Source organism: Aulonocara stuartgranti, assembly GCF_965226115.1.
Source record: "Aulonocara stuartgranti genome assembly, chromosome: 2".
Classification (NCBI taxonomy): Eukaryota; Metazoa; Chordata; class Actinopteri; order Cichliformes; family Cichlidae; genus Aulonocara; species Aulonocara stuartgranti.
This window is the reverse complement of record NC_138940.1, coordinates 30,286,778-30,304,683: the sequence shown is the minus strand read 5'-3', so window position 1 is coordinate 30,304,683 and position 17,906 is coordinate 30,286,778.

Below are 17,906 nucleotides of genomic sequence, written 5' to 3'. Positions count from 1 at the left end.
ATTATAATAAATCCAATCATGTTTACATTTTATTCGTAGAAACTGATAACTTTCAGGTGCAGACGTGGATGTTTGGACAAATTGTTCATGTAGATAATCCTCATTGCTGTTTTTTGTGATCATTGCACTCTATGTGATTATTTTGCTCCTGCTGTATTTCAACAACTTCTCACGGCTAGCGGAGTGAGCTGTGTAGAGGAATAACTGAGGACCCAAAAGGTGAAAACAGAAAGTCCACGAGAAACGCAGGAGCTCACGGAACAGTTCACTGATGGTTCAAGGGTTGACCCGTAGGCCATGAGCACAATAGTCCAAAAAGGTTCAGCTCAGGAGGCCCACTGTGTGAAAAGCTGGTCCGGAGGCCGGCTGTACAGAAGGTTCCTGGGACCTTCCAGCGGATGCAGAAGACAGCTGAGGTGATCCCTCGGACTCTCCAGTGGAGGCAGATGACTGGATGGGACCCTCCGACCCTCCAGCGGAGACAGACATGGACCCAGTAAGTACAGGGACCTCAGGCAGACAAAGAGAGGAACCAGCAGTTGCAGGGACCTCTGACAGATACAGAGCAAAACCAGCTGATGCAGGGACCTCTGGCAAGCACAAAACAGAACCGGTAGGCTCAGAGACCTCTGGTATTCCTTACACTGGCTGGAGTTGAGCAGCAAATTGGTTTGGCTCAGGTAGCAACAGCGGGATGCAGTCCTCAGGGAGCTGAAAATGTTCACCAACAAACCCAGCAGAGGACGGAGGCGGAAGGTGAAGTAGTTGTTGGCGCTGGTGTCTTAACCTCCAAGGGTCTTGAGTCGGCTGGTGGCTGGCACTCAGCCTCTGGGAGGCCCTGGAGGGAGTTACTGTCTCTAACATGGCCAGCTTTTTGAGAACCATTAAATGTTTCTATGAAGTGTGTTCCCTGCTTAAGATGAGTAGTTGAAGATGATGGCTGAACCAATGAGTGGACTGATGGCTGAGCTAAAGGCAACTGAGCACATAACTGAGCTAGGGGCGACTGAGCGATGGACTGAACAGGAAGTTGAACTAATGGCTGAGGTGCAGGCCCTGCTAATGGCTGAGCTAGCGGCAACACAGGAGACTTGGATAGTGGCAATACAGGAAATTTGGATAGGAGACTGAACTAAGGGCGACTGAGCTGAGCGTGACTGAACTGAGGGTGACTGAACAGGAGACTGAGCTAATGACTGAAGTAATTGTTGAGGTGAAAATGGAGCTGGTGGCAGAGTTGATGACCAAACTGCTGGCCAGGCAGCTAACAGAGCTTCAGGCCGGGCCGGGCTGCACATCCTCCACCAAGCAGAGCAGGTGAGCAGTGAAGGGGGTGAAGGCGAATGTTGTGGAGAATGTGCAGTACGAGGGATAGCAAACGGGAGGGAGGCATAGCTGATCCTAATAAACGGGGAAGCAAAACTTGATACATTGACATAGGACACAGACTTTCAAAGTAAAAAAGGAAACATAACAGACATGGACTTGACTAGGGGATAAAGCTGATAAGTGGGACAAAAACTAGGGCTGGGTATCATCACGGATTTCTAGAATCAATTCGATTCCGATTCACAATGTCCCAAATCGATTGATTCGATTCAGTTAAATTTTTTGCCTCAGACAGTCAGAAATATTAAAATTCTGATCACGATCATTTTCCTGGCCAGGGATTTTAAAGCAGATGACCTTAAATATATTCTGCAGTAGATCAAAAACGAAAGAAAACAATTAATCAACATATAAACATGATGCTGCTGAAGTGAAATAGAGCAAAGTTACTGAGGTGTTATTAGAGACAAAACCAAGCATTATGCAATTTTGCACAATTTTTAAAAAGTTTACATTTGTTCAGTAGCTGATTGAACAGCAAAAATTAGGCTCTCTTTTCGGAAGTAAGTAAAAGCGAAAAAAAACCAGCGTCTGACAGCGTTGTAAACAATGGTAGACTTGTGCGTAATAAGCAAGTAAATAATGCAGAAAACTGAGATTTCTAGACAAGAAACTGTTTTTGAAGTACACACAGAGAGAGAGAGAGAGAGAGAGAGATAGCTCTGCATGAAGTGTGATTTTTATTGTGGTGAAAGCAAAGCACCAAAAGTAAGATGAAATTTATGATGATGTTTATGTGAAGGGAAATGTGAAGCTTATTTTGGATCTTCTTTTGCTGCTGGTTCAGTCAATATTGTTTAGAGAGATACAACCTGCAGCTTCAGAATCTATCGCAAAAAGGGCGTAAACATAAAGCGCTGACCCACTGAAACATCAGAATCAGTGAACTGTCGGCTTTCAGCCCCGAGCGCGTCCGTGTTGTCAGGTGAGAAAGGCGACATCTCACTGATTCTGATCTGTCGGGTGCATGTGTGCAGAATCCACGTACCTGCTCTAAGTCACTGTTTTAGCTGTGAATTAGATTCAAAATCGATTCAGGATTTTAATAAATCAATACAACATTATCTAAGCTAGAATCTATTTTAATCGATAAATCGATAATCAAAATCCACCCCTAACAGCAATCATGGAAGACAGAAAAAGACATCTAAGTGGTTGATGATTGAGCATGTGTCTGACAAACGAATTTTCCTTGAGATAAATTAAGTTCTTAATTAATGACTAACCTCATATTGTGGATGGATTTTCTCAGTTGTTCTCCTGACTGAAGTTTGGTCCATTTACAGCATCCTGCCATGCGATTGCATTTGTTCCTTACCACCGGGAACTGTCATGTTAACTTTTATCGAGTGGAAAAAAAGATGGATGCCTGGATGTTAAACGTAATTATTACACCTGGTAGAGCAGCAACGCTGATCATTTTATTAAAGAATTTAGACAATTTTTGTGATTCCACAGTAATCGTTTGACTTTGGGACCTGCAGCATAGTTTGGGTCCAGCCTTAAAGACTGGATTCTGTTGTTATTATTTAATTTAATAATACATTCCAAGAACTGTTACCCTAGACAATGATTGCAAACTAGATCGTCTGATTGGCTGAAAGACCTGTCTCATCATTAACTAGGGTGGGAGGAGCAATGATGTCAGAGTGTGATGAGAGTACAGCAAACTGGCAACGATTTGTTTTAAGGTAAGTCTATACAAATCCCTATTTTTTCATTTTTTATCACCCCAATCCCTCGTCCTCCCAATTATGTAATAAAAATAGCTAAACTTCCATAATTTTCATCTTTGTCCCTAGACACTCCAGTATTATAATATAAATGACTAATGCTTTGAACATTGTGCTTATGTACCCGGTATGACTAAGAAACATGCCACTCTATGTGCACCAAACATCTGAACTTAATTTAATGTATTTGTTTATATTTTATGTATTTGATTATATTTTATGTGTTTTTAAAAATAATTTCAACACGGGGCTCAATTGGATTCATTTTTATAGGTGGTTCAGTCAGTAGTAAAATTCTCTGATCCTGATTAATATTATATTTTATTATTACTGCTAATAATAATAATAGTAATAGATAACACCTTTGTTTATGTGGACATTTGTACAGCACTTTATTTAATAGCACAGAATCAAAGTTTATTGATTTCATTTACAAGGTATAATTTCAAATTAAAAGATTCCTAATGGTAGCTGTGCAAATCTTATTGTATTAGTTACACATAAAATTCCTAATGGCTATTCCTATTTTCCAAGATCCATCATCCTATAAAAGACAGCAGAATTCATTTGTCTAAATGCCTGAACAATCATTGAGCACAACAGCCAACTTTGGAGGAGTGGCGGTGGAAACAGGCTTGAATTAGGAGTCCTTGTTGTTACCTTTTAGCAGAAGTTGGAGAAGATGGAGAAGAGGGGTTTATTTGAATGCTGGTTCAATCAGAATTCCATCAATCCAAATGAATAACTCTTTCATTTTATTCATCATATTCCCTAAATCTTCCAGTTATACAATACAAATGATTGATGCTTTCATTTTTTCATCCCAATCCCTTGATCTTTCAATACAGACCTACATTACATGAACCACATTTAGGAGAAAGGAGAAATCAACAATATTCAACATATGGACACCACGGCGCCAGCTGCTCAGGCCCAAGGCTGGAGCCGACCAAAACAACTCCTGGATAACGACTGTGTGATGACTATTCTTCCCATCCCATGCAAGGCCACCTGGGTTGGCTGGCAGACTGTTTACTTAGCCTGATAGGGCGAAGGACACTGTCTCAGCTGGACTCTGGACATGCACACACATACACTTACACTGATGCTGTCCTCCCATAGGTGCCCAGCGTGAGAAGAGGTCTCTTTTTTTTCCTCTTGTACTTTTCCCATTGTTGTGTACTTTTTCAGTGTTTTCTCTGTAACGCTGCCGATCTCCGACTGTATTCCCATGTGATGCCTTTGTTGTGTGTGTAAGTCGGGGGGGGGGGGGGGGGGGGGGGTCCTATTCCTCTGCGGGGCAACCTGCATATGGCCAATAAAGCATAAAGCATTCATTCATTCATTGTATATTGTTTTCCCTTCTTTCATTTTGTACCTTGTGGTCCAGGTACCCAATTTTGCTGTGAAAGTAACGGCACAATGACCATAAACACTCTCTAAGTCTAAGAAATTAAAAATCCCATTTTAACTGTAAATTAAAATCCTTATTTAAAACAAGTTTATTAATTTCTTTGACAAGGTGTAATTCTGAATTAAAATTATACTAAACTAGTAAGATTCACAAAACAGATTAAAACAGAGGCGATCCAGTAATGCTGCACTAATGAAGTTTCTGCACTAATGCTGCACTAATGAAGCTGCACTTGAGTTTCAAGATGGCGCCGAGTATGGCAGCCTCGTCGCGAGCTCCCCCAAGCAACGGCTTTCTTCTGTGTTTAATTTTACTTTTCCTTTATTTTTTCACGAGCAGCACTTGTCTCCTTGTGTACGACCGACAAACCTTACTGGACATAAAAGACGGTCTTTCTTATAACTTTCCGGAGTTCAAGTTTTGCAACACGGACGCTCCGTTTGCAGACCCCCCATTCATCTCACCTAAGACGCCTTTGTTCTCTGGCCCTGGAGGCCGCGAACGCCGACGCAGAGGCAGAAGATATGGTGTTCTGGTTCGACTGAGACGGCGCACTTACAGACCACCGTTACCCAGTTTATTACTGGCTAATGTGCAGTCTCTGGAGAACAAGCTGTGCGAGCTTCGGGCACGGATCTCATTCCAGCAAGAGATGCGGGACTGCTGCGTGATCTGCCTCACAGAAACCTGGCTATCGGACAAAGTACCGGACTCCGCAATACAATACTGCCGGGGTTCTCTGTGCACCGCGCGGACAGGTCACAGGATCTTACTGGGAAAAGCAGAGGCGGTGGTGTGTGTTTCATGATCAACAACAGCTGGTGTGATTATGCGAACGTGCACCCGGTCAAATCCTTCTGCTCACCGGACCTGGAGTACCTGATGATTAAGTGCCGGCCATTCTGGCTACCGAGGGAATTTACAGCAGTGATTATTACGGCTGTTTACATTCCCCCACAAGCCGACACTGACCGTGCACTCAGGGAACTGTACAGCGCGATCAGCAGCGAGGAAACCGCACACCCAGAGGCAGCGTTTATCACAGCCGGAGACTTTAATAAGGGAAACCTGAAGAAAGTCTCACCAAAACTCCATCAACACATCCTTTTTAACACACGTGGAAACCGGCTACTCGACCACTGTTACACCTCTTTCCGGGATGCGTACAAAGCCCTCCCCCGCGCCCCATTCGGCCAATCAGATCACTGCTCCATCCTGCTCCTGCCCGCCTACAGGCAGAAGCTGAAACAGGAAGCTCCAACCCGGAGGGCGGTGCACTGTTGGACGGACCAATCGGAGTCTGCGCTGCGGGACTGTTTTGATCACGCGGACTGGGAAATGTTTCACGTGGCCGCCAGAGACATTGATGAATACACAGACTCAGTCTGTGGATTTATCAGGAAATGCGTGGAAGATGTCGTCCCATCCAGAACAGTTAAATCCTTCCCAAATCAAAAACCCTGGATTAACGGAGATGTTCGTGCGGAACTGGCGGCACAGAACACCGCCTTTGCCTCCGCGAACACATCGGACTACAAACACGCACATTACCAACTCCGGAAGACGATCAAAGCAGCCAAACGTGAGTACAGGGACAGGGTGGAGCAACAGTTTGACAACCCTCGGAGTATGTGGCAGGGACTAAACACTAAACACGATCACAGACTTTAGAGGGAAAACCAGCACACCGCAGACCACGGCCTCTCTGTGTGAGGATCTAAACGTATTCTACGCTAGATTCGACGCAGCGAACACCATGAGACCGGACAGTGTGCGCACCGTGGTGTCTGAGGAGGATGTGCGGAAGTGCTTCAGGAAGGTGAACGCGCGCAAAGCTACTGGTCCGGACGGGATTCCCGGCCGCGTCCTCAAGTCATGCGCGGCTCAGCTGGCTGGAGTGTTCACGCACATCTTCAACCTTTCCCTCTCTCTGTCTGTAGTCCCAGCCTGCTTCAAAATGGCCACCATCGTCCCTGTACCCAAATCCTCCACCATCTCCTCATTGAACGACTGGCGACCTGTAGCCCTGACCCCCATCGTAAGCAAATGCTTCGAGAAGCTGGTCAGGGACTTCATCTGCTCTGCACTACCCGACTCACTGGACCCTCTACAGTTTGCATACCGCCACAACAGGTCCACTGATGATGCCATAGCCCTGACACTACACACTGCCCTGTCACACCTGGAGAAGAGAGACACGTATGTGAGAATGCTGTTTGTAGATTACAGCTCAGCATTCAATACCATCGTTCCCTCGAAGCTGGACAGGAAACTGCAGGATCTAGGACTGAGCAGCTCCCTCTGCAGCTGGATCCTTAGCTTCCTGTCTGACAGACGCCAGGTGGTCAGACTGGGCAGCATCACCTCATCCCCCATCACACTGAACACTGGTGCTCCACAGGGGTGTGTACTGAGCCCTCTCCTGTACTCACTCTACACCTACGACTGCACAGCCACTAACAGCTCCAACATCATTGTGAAGTTTGCGGACGACACTACAGTGGTGGGTCTTATCACCAACGGTGATGAGATGGCTTACAGGGAAGAGGTCAGCGCCCTGACCCACTGGTGTCAAGACAACCATCTCACCCTCAACGTCGCAAAGACAAAGGAGTTGATAGTGGACTTCCGGAGGTGCAGAGAAGTACACACCCCCATCACCATCAACGGCGCTGCTGTGGAGAGAGTGAGCAGCTTCCGGTTCCTTGGAGTACATCTGGCTGAGGATCTTACGTGGTCAGTACACACAAACAAAACAGTGAAGAAGGCGCAGCAGCGCCTCTTCTTTCTCAGGAGACTGAAAAGATTCGGCATGAGCCCCCGCATCCTCAGGACCTTCTATCACTGTGCCATTGAGAGCATCCTCACTGGATGCATCACCACCTGGTATGGCAACAGCACCGCCTACAACTGCAAAGCTCTCCAGCGAGTAGTGCGGTGCTCTGAACGGATAATTGGAGGTGAGCTTCCCTCCCTCCAAGACATCTACAGGAAGCGCTGCCTGAGGAAAGCGGGGAGAATCATCAAGGACTCCAGTCACCCCAGCCATAAACTGTTCAGACTGCTTCCATCAGGAAGGAGGTTCTGCAGCATCCGGTCCTGTACCAACAGACTGAGAGACAGCTTTTTCCATCAGGCCATCAGACTGCTGAACACGTCATAGACACCTCAGCTTCACTACTGGAACTTCAACATTATGCACTCCACACTGTATATAAATGCCACTTGTTTTGCACATATTCAACTCTGTATATTTTATATATTTTATTATTATTATTATTATTATTATTATTTTTTTTTACTATTTAATTTGTAAAAATGTGTATACACACACACACACACACACACACACACACACACACACACACACACACACACGTAGGAAAATATTTAGTATACACATCCAGAAATGCATACACTATTATATATTGTACATATATTTATTAGTTTCAGGTTGGCCATTCTTGTATTTTGCTCGTTTGTGTTGTTGTGTTTGCACATCTCTGTTGCTTGTGGGGCTCGCACACAAGAATTTCACTCGCATGTGCTGTGCCAGTGTGCCTGCACATGTGATGTGACAATAAAAAGTGATTTGATTTGATTTGATTTGATGAATTAGACTAACTATTCACTTTAGCTAAAGTTATTACGTTATCTAAAGAGTTGGGATGCTGTGTAAGACATAAATAAAGCTAAAATACAAAGGTTTGGGCACCGTTTTGCATGTTTCCCTACTGTAGGGGTCTCTGCAAGCATACAGAGGGGGTACTCTGAGAGGGTCCAAGATGACAACTTTGGAATTCTACTAGAAACAGTCGATCATATTTGTTTGTCAAAGCTGAATTCAAGGCAAACTACGCTAAATTTGCATTTTTAGCTAACAGCTACAATAAGCATAACAGTTACCGTACGGCTATCATTTGTTAACATGACGCTTGTTCTTATACATGTAATACATTTATTACCAACCTGAGAGTTTATCCGCTGGTCATTCGACATGACGAATGACTTCTGAAGTCTTTTTTTTTTTTTTTGTGGCCTGTCCCATTTGGTTCTTTAGCCGTCAGAATTGTTGTCTGAAGACCAACAAGGATACCCAATGGATTTACTTTGCCAAATGGATCATCGTGGCATTGCCGTATTGGTCCATTTGATCAATCTTTGTTTTTATTATTTATTATATTTTATTTTCAGATGTTACAGACGGGACAGACATGAGTGAGGGATAGGAAAGGGAGAAAGAAAGAAGAAGGAAAGGAAAAACAGAAGGGGAGAGGGACAGTGAGAAAGGGGGGGAGAAAAAAAATAAAAATCTCCTGGATCACCTGCTGAGAGAAGAATAGAAAACAAGCAAAAAAACCCAAAAAAACAGAGCAACATACTAAACACAACACCATTGCATTAATCTAGCTAAGTGTAAACAGCAGTAAATACTAAATATTCAATGTTGTTGTGCAGCACGCAGGACAGACAGCGCACAATGTGCTTTGAAGTAGCAGCCAAGAAAGGTGTAATTTAAGTCTACAAGCAGTGAACACCCGTGTGCATACCTGTGTGGATCAGCGCGCTTGTATTCAAATGGTTTCCACATGTAATGGTCTGCAAGATGTAGCGAGCCATAGCCCCGTCCCCCAGGGCATGAAGCAGGCATGGAGGAGATCCAGGCCCCAGACAACCAGAGGCCCCAGAGTGCGAGAGCCCAAGGAGGACCACCAGAGGGGCATCCGTGCCACCTTCATGGGAAGGGCTGGGGATCCCCAGACGATGCGTCACCCAGTAGCCACCGAGCAGAAGCTAGAGGGGGCTGCACCGGCGTGCCCGCCGGCTCTGCCGGCAGCCAGCTGTGCCAGAGTGAACCGAGCCGCAGGCCCAGGGGCCTTCTGAAGTCTTAATTCAGCTCAAGATGCTGTAGATTCCCGTCAGTAACACTTTCGGTCCGCTAGTAAAACGTAGTTCTATTAATCTGCGCTTGAACCGGAACCGGATGTAAGTTTCAAAAAACTGAATTTTGGAACTGAAATTGAATGGTGAGAAGTGAAACTGAAATTATTCGAGAGCTGAATTTTTAAAGGATAAAATGCAGTTTCAAAGCAAATCAATTCATTTTCAAACCATAAATTCAATTTCAAATTAGACTAATTCAAATTCAGTTTTCAAAAGCATTTATTCAAGTTACAATTCAGATTCAATCTGAGCAATTCAAATTCAAATTGAACTTATTCAAATTCAGTTTCTGATGGCACAGATTTCTGCCCATACCAGTGTTTGAGTTTTATGTATCTTTTGTATTCTTTTGTGCCCTAGTTTAGCTCATCTAGTTTATTTTGAGATTGCTGTTTAGTCCTTTGTTCCTTAGTTGTTTATGTCATCTCCCCCTGTACTAAGTCTCCCTGGTTCATGCGTCATGTCTGCGTGGTTATGTTTAGTTCATGTCATGTCTCCATGTTTCCTGTTTTACTTTGAAAGTCTGTATTCAATGTCAGTGTATTCAGTTTCACTTCTCCTGTCCTGTCGTTAGGTTCATGTGTGTCAGCTGTGCTCCCATGTGTGGCCACTTCCCCTGATCATCCCTCATGTGTATTTAGTCTCTGTGTTTCATACAGTCTGTGTTGTGTCGTCTGTGTTCCCACCCTCCATGTCCTCACGGCCGGCCAGTCTGGCTCAGAAAACCATCGTCATGGTTTTCTGAGTCTCCTTAGTTTATCAGTATCTGTTTCCCAGTTTAGTTTAGGTTCAGTTTAGTCACGGTGTTTCTGCTTTGTGTTGAGACCTGTCATCAGCCACAATAAAGGCTCGCTTTCAGTTTAGGTTTACTCCGGTCTACTCTCTTGTGTTCGCACCTGGGTCCACCACACACACCACCGCACGGTCTGTCCCCTCAGATCGTGACAGTACGACGCAACCATGCCGGACCCAGCGACACAAGAGCAGGAGATCATTCGAACAGTGTAGTCGCTATGCGGCAAGTGGCTGCAGTGTTCCAGAGAGGAGGAACGGGAAGAGTTAGTCCGCCAAGTAGGGGTATGCGTGTCCGTATTCCCCTGGTTATGGGAGGAGCTGCATCCCCTCATCATTGACTTTCTCGTCTCCACTCTCCAATTCCGCCTGCAACAGCAGCTGTCCTGTGTGCGTGAGCCCTCGCCAGAGCCATGCTGTAGCTCCATTTCCCCGCTGCCTCGTGAGCCAGAAGCAGTCAGAGTCGGTACGGTGAGGCTCACCGCCGACACACCCTCGGCTCACGCTCCATTGTCTTCCCCATCCTCGCCACCGCCTGACTGCACTACGCAGCTCAAGGAGATCCCAGCTGCTATTGACTTCGGTGAGGAGGAGCGGCAGCAGGTATTACGGGCGTATTGCGAGGACGAGCTCCGTTGGAAGCCCTGGCTCATCCCCGAGGAGGAGCTCTCGCCAACCGGCCCGCCTCGCACCTGCCGCCCACCCTCGCTGCCTCAATCGGACTACTCGTCTCCTGCTGCCTTTCTAGCACGGATGTGGTTGGAGGACGAGGAGCCGGTCGCCATGGAAAGTCAAGTTTTGTCCACAGCCGCTTCAAAGAGGAAGCGGCGTTCACGCCGCCGTCGCGCACTGCTACGTCCTGTCTCGCCCTCCACGGAGCATCACGAGGATGCTGTGGGGGTCCTGGATGTCGATCTCGAGGAGCTCTCGGGGTCCCCGGAGCTGCCAGGGACTTCTACCCCTCACCCATAGCTGGAATGGCCATCGGGCATACCGAGCATATGCCCGGTGGGCCGCTGGCGATTTTTTGTTTTTATGGGCCGATGGATTTTCTTTTTTTTTTAGGAAGGGTATATATAATGAAAGGTGTCGGATTGGCCAATTGGTCATGATCGACTCTGGGCTGGACCAATTACAGCCGAGGAGGCCGGATGCACCCTCCCCCTTGTTTATCAATCAAGTGATTTTCGCGCATTGCATGCCGGGAACTAGTGGCAAAACAATCCAAGTACCGCATCAAATGCAAGCATTTGCAGCACCGCAAAACATTCATTCTCCGGTTCCAATACCTTCTTGTTTTTTCTTTGGAATGTACAAAACAAAAGGAGAACAATGCCGGTCCGTACAGACTTGACGAAAAGACAAAGAAAAGATATGAGGAAAAAAATCAAAGGAGTGAAAGGGTTAGATCCTTACGAGCACACAGAGTGGACAAAAGACGTCAGCGTGCTGCTCACTTTCACCACGCTCAGATTTATAATTACACGGTTCTTGGAGTGAGTGCATACACTCGTGAAGTTTAGTAACTTCGGGTCACTGCAACAAGCCCAGGTACAGTTTACCGACGGATGGGTAGAGGACCTTGAAATGCACCGTGTAGAACGAAAGACCATCGTACGAACAAAGGTAAGTTTACCAGTCTCACAAATCGTCTTCATAAATACACATTCGTTAACTGTTTATTAATATAACCTTTGAGCTCAACGGCAATTAATTAGTAGTGGAAATAATTTCTGGTAGCATCACAGAAATGTAGCAGTGACAATAATATTGTATGCTGTAATCGTACTGGACAATTAGTGATACAAAACAACTGTTTTCTCCTGTGAATAAAAGTATATGTTTTTGTCAATGTACCATGGTAATAACAGAAGCGAAACGCAATATTGTGTCAGGACAATTCACTATTTATGCACAATAAACAAAGGAGCATAGCGCGACAATTTCTGTTCAGCGCCAGACTTGCTTGTAACCTATATCACCAATTATGTTATGAAAAATGACCTATTAACGACTACAAAACTCTGACCTTTGTGGGAATGCTTGGAGCAGACTAACATGTGAGCTGGAGTGTTCTGAGACGTTATATTTGGTATATCCAGACCATCCGTCGGCTCTTACTTCGGAATCATGGCTTAAAAAATTTCTCTTCAACGACGTAATCCGATAAAAAAAAAAAAAAAGATCTCTTTACCCGTCGGCTTCCGTGGCTGTCATGCGACCGGCTATTGCAGTTAATAATACAGCAGCTTCTTGCCATTTTTTTGGGTTTCTTTTTATCGCTGTGTAACTGAGTTCAATTGAAAGCCTGCGTGCGCTAGTACCTCTTGCCACAAGTTCCCAGAATCCTTTGCGGTTTACCCCGAATGACGTCACATTTTCAATCTTTATCCTGGTGGGCCGGTCTCTAGTCAAAATGCCCGGGCTGATTTTTTGTCCCAGTCCAGCCCTGCCCTCACCCCGCCCGCTTCCATGGATAGAAAGAAGCGGTACTCTCGCCGCCGGCACTCTGAGCCTCAGCCTAAGGAGGTCCCTCAGTTAATGCCATCTGAGGCTTTAACTTCCATCAGCCATCCAGTGGTGAGTACCACTGACTCAGTTTCTGACGTTGTATCTAGCCCCATAGCCAAAGACCTCAAGTCAAAGGAGAGTGTTTCAGGGGCTGCTGTGAATAAAAATTTCTTGTCTGACTGTGACCTGGCTGATTCGGCAGGTTACAGCATCCATGAACCGGTTAACAATCATAACAGCAATAAAGATGACTGTGTCCTCGGCGTCATGACTTCTGAACCTGAATGTAGTACTGATGCAAACAATAAGTGTCTTGTTCTAGAGTTGTTTAACCCTGGTACAGCAAGCTTTGAGCCGACAATGTCTGAATCTGGTACTACGATCAACAGTTCTAATGTTGCCGTTGATGAAAATGTGTCTGTATCCGCCGACACTAACCTAGCACCCAGCTCTTCAGGGGTTTTTAGCGCAGTACAGGACGGATTGTCTGTAAAGTGCAACACTGTGATAACTAACCCACCATTATTTGCAGCCACCAACCGTTGTACTTCTGTACTGTGTCTTCCTACCAAATCAAAGGGTTTTTCTGAGTTAACTAGTGATGAGGATGTTAAGTCTCACACGGTGAACCTGCAGTCGGTGGGTTTTTCTGAAATAATGAAAGTAAAGGGAGTAAAGGTTTAGACTCAAAGTATTCTGTATCATATGAATTTCAATTTAATGTGTTGAAATCATCAGCGAGCAGTCCTAGGTGTGTGTGTGTGTGTGTGAGATCAAGAATTAAATCCTGTTACCTCAGACAATTTAACACTTACCAAGCCACCTCATGCCAGGTTTGAAACTTTGCTTAAACCATTTTCTAAGTCTGAAGAGAGACTGTCTAGCTTTCCTCAAGGAGCAACTAAAGACTGTTTGAACTGTGCTGAAGTCTCTGAAGAGTTAAGATCTAATTTTGTTGTTGCCCCTCTGCTAGCACCCCTTGAATTGCATGTTCAGGACTCTGGGTGCACTTCCAAGGCGGCTGTGACACTGCTCGACCTTATACCCGCATCTGATTCCCAGGTGGGGGCAGCAGCTGTCTAGTCAGCACCCGTCCTAGTTTTGTCCCAGACTCCTCTTATAACGGAGGTGAGTGACTGTGCTTTTTCATCTCATGAGCCTGATATAGTGGAGTGCCCTTTTGTGGGCCCAGCTACGAAGAAACTGGTGCCAAAGACTGCTCTACCATTAATCATGATTTAATAGACATCCATGCTGTGGCCGACCTAACTCTGGTTAAGACTGAGGGCCAGTCAGAGTCGTGTTGTGATAATGAAAGGACTGTGTGTAACTGTTTTGAAGAAGCGCACAATGAAATCACAGACCATGTTCTTGGCTCTGTAGAATTCAGGACTTTTTCTAGTGTTGCTCCCATAGCCGCACCACATGAAGCCAAGGTTCAGGAGACAGTGAAAGGGGTTCACACGTCGACTGTAAAGTCTGCTTTTGAGCCTCCTGGGAATGATTGTGAAACATCAAAGATGGCCAAGGGCCGCGTGAGCTTTCTCTCCGCCTCAGACTGTTTTCTACCGCAGCCAGCTCGTACAGCCGAGACAGAGTGTTGCCCCCGTGTGCAGATTGTAGTGGAGTCTAATACTGTATTCCCTGATGTTGGAATTGCAGACAGTGATCAAGACCAAATGTACAGGAATGTGAGCTCTGATGATACTGCTTCTCAGTTGCAGACTGTTAGGCCAGCCATGAGCATGTCTGCCTCTTTATGTGACTCTGAATTCAGCTATGGACTTATGTGTAATCCTACCATGAACTATTGTGTTGACAATGCCGACAGGGAGTTGGTCCACCACACACACCACCGCACGGTCTGTCCCCTCAGATCGTGACACTCTCACATTCACACACTGGTGGAAGCAGCTACAGTTGTAGCCACAGCTGCCCTGGGGCAGACTGACAGAAGCGAGGCTGCCAATATCGCGCCATCGACCCTTCTGGCCAACACCAGTAGGCGGTAGGTGAAGTGTCTTGCCCAAGGACACAATGACCAAGACTGTATAAGCTGGGGCTCGAACCAGCAACCTTCCAATTACAAGACAAACTACCAACTCGAGCTTCGATCGCATCAAAATCCCTCGTCCTTCCAATTATAGAACACAGACAGATAATCCTTTGATCATTTTTATTCCAGTCCCTAGACATTCCAATTATACATTCTAAATCACTGATGCCTCCAATATGGATTGTCTGATTTGCTAATAGACAATGGTGTTAGAGGGTGATGTCAGCAGAGGACATAGAAGTGTGACTGGGTAACTGATTAATATAATGGCCATTCCTTCTATCCAGATGACTAATTCTCCTGGCTTTTAAAAGAAATCCTAATCCCTACAGCTTCAAATTTTAGAAACCAAATCAATAATTCTTCCATTTTTTTCACTCTAAGTCCTAGATCTTCCACTTGTAGTTTAGAAATTATTAATCCTTCAAAGAAACTAATGATAATTTCATCTGTATGCATCTTCCTTTGGAAATTGGTTTCTTTGTTCCTATTCCTACTTTGAGAATGTCAGGTATGTGCAAGTGTGTCTGATCAACATCAGTTTGATATCTCAGATTCAGTGGTCTGAACTAAGATGTCATTTGTTCTTCATGCAGTAGAAATACGGCGGCAGAGTGTTGCTCAAAATGAAGCAATCTTTGGTCAGCTTCAGAGCACACAAGATGAGTATTCTACAGGATACAGTGTTTTCTCTTCTTAATCCACCATTTTTTCCATAATATATAAAATGGACCTGGTGTATGATTCTCATCACTGCTGCTGCAATCACTTTAGTCTTTGTTGTGGTCTTGCTCCTGCTCCATTTCAAGAAATGCATATAATTACAAATAAAACACACACACACACACACACACACACACACACACACACACACACAACCTCTGGCACCTCTGGGCCACCAAAGGGCCGCTGTGGATCTGCCTGATTACCTGTACTCCTGGGCTGCTATTTTAGCTGAGTGCTCAGAAGACGTCTTTGCTGGATCGTTGAGTTATCCTCGTTAATACAGCTCTGATAATCTCAGTTTTTTGTGTGATTTCTTAGTTTTTTCCAACCGGAGTTCTCCTGTGCATAGACTCCTGGACCTGTCCTTATTCCTGGATCAGTTTCCCTGGCAGTGTCGTGGAGTGCAGTGGGCGAGAGTGCTGAAGACAAATGTGAAAGGAGCGAACGAGCAGAGCGTGTTTGGAGTCTTCCTCTACTATGGAACCGTGGATGCTGAGTGGTGTGTGAGTGGAGCGAGTCTTCCTGAAGACAACGATCATCTCCTGGGTTCCCTGCACCAGAACGTCAACTGCTGAACCTCATCTCTGTACACTGACTCATCACTGCTAATGAGTCCAACCACGGTTGTGTCGTCAGTGAACTTGATGATGTGGTTAGAGCTATGTAGGGCGGTGGAGTCATGTGTCAGACGGGTGAACAAAAGAGGGCTAAGAACGCAGCCCTGAGGAGCTCCTGTGCCTGATGGTGCTGGAGATGTTGTCGCTGATTCGGATGGACTGAGGGCTCTCTGGCAGGAAGTCTAATATCCAGTTCTGAAGCGAGGTTTTCAGTCCCAACTTGCTGAGTTTGTCAAACAGTTTTCAGGGGGATATTGCGTTGAATGCTGAGCTAAAGTCTACTAAAGAACATTCTGACATAAGCGTTTTTCTTGTCCAGGTGGGAAATGGACAGGTGGAAAGCAGTGGAAATAGCAACCTCGGTCGACCTGTTTGGCCAGTATGCAAACTGCAGCAGGTCAAGTGAGCAGGGGAGGTTGCTCTTCATGTGTGCCATGACAAGTCTCTGAAATTATTATATCTATATATAGAATTATATCTTGTTAGCACCACATATTAAAACCTATATAATTCTCTGTGAGCACTTATTTAACCCTTGTATGGTGTTCGGGTCTGTGAGACCCGTTTTCAGTTTTTCTCAAAAGAAAAATTAAACAATTAATTATTTTTTCAACCTGAAATTCATTGGCTTTGGCTTATTTTCTGTGAAGAACATAAATCCGAACTAATTTTCAATGACCTCATACTGTACCTCCCCCCACACATTTACATTACATACAAGGTGTTCGGGTCCACTGGACCCAGGTCTAATAAAAGTGTTGAAAGTGCAGGTCCTGTGTTCCCACACTCTGTCTTCCTCCTTTCTGGTGCTGCTGATAGTGTTTTCTTCCGTTCCCGCACAAAGTTGCAACATTGTTGAAAATTCAACTATCAACACGTCTGCTCTTACATTCCCGCACATTTTACCCTCTTTCTTGAGGGATCCAAATTTTATTTTCTCATACCCTGTCCCACCTGCAAATTAGGGGCATAATACTATAAAAAAGACTTTACCAGTGTGGTTCTTTATCACAACTGATCAAGATGGCAAAAGATTATCTGCTGCGAGGGCCATCCAATTGATTTTGGAAGAGAGAGGGGCTTCGGAGGATGATGTTGACAAAGAGGTTTCAGAATATTTCACATTTCTGAAAATTCAGAGTCTGACAGTGACTTTGAAGAAGAGGATGAGGTTGAGCACCATTTAGTAACAAAACGAAGACGAGTACCCCATCTGCTGCCAGCTCCAGGACCAGAACAAGCCCACCAGACAGCAAGTGAAGAAATATGGATGTCAATAACTGGTGAAATTGAATTTGTCTTCTTGCCCAAGAAATGAGCCACCCTGCAGAGCTGTTACTGTGATAAGCCAGGGCCAACACGGCTGACAGTTACTCATGTGCAGGACATCAAGTCTTCATTTTAGCTTTTCATCCCAGATTCCATCCAGAAAATTATTCTGGATTGCAGTAATCTAGAAGGAAGGTGTGTTTTTGGAGAGAGGTGGAAGGAGATGGACCAAATTGATCTGCAGGCCTACTTTGGGGTTCTTATCCTTGCAGGAGTTTTCAGGTCCAAAGGGGAATCCACAGAATCCTGTGGGATGCAGAAACCGGCACGAACCTTTCCGTGCATCAATGTCTCTGGAAAACTTCCACAAAATTTCCAGGATTATCCGTTTTGATAACCGAGACGACAGACCAGCTCGACGGCAGAGAGACAAGCTAGCTGCCATCAGGACAGTG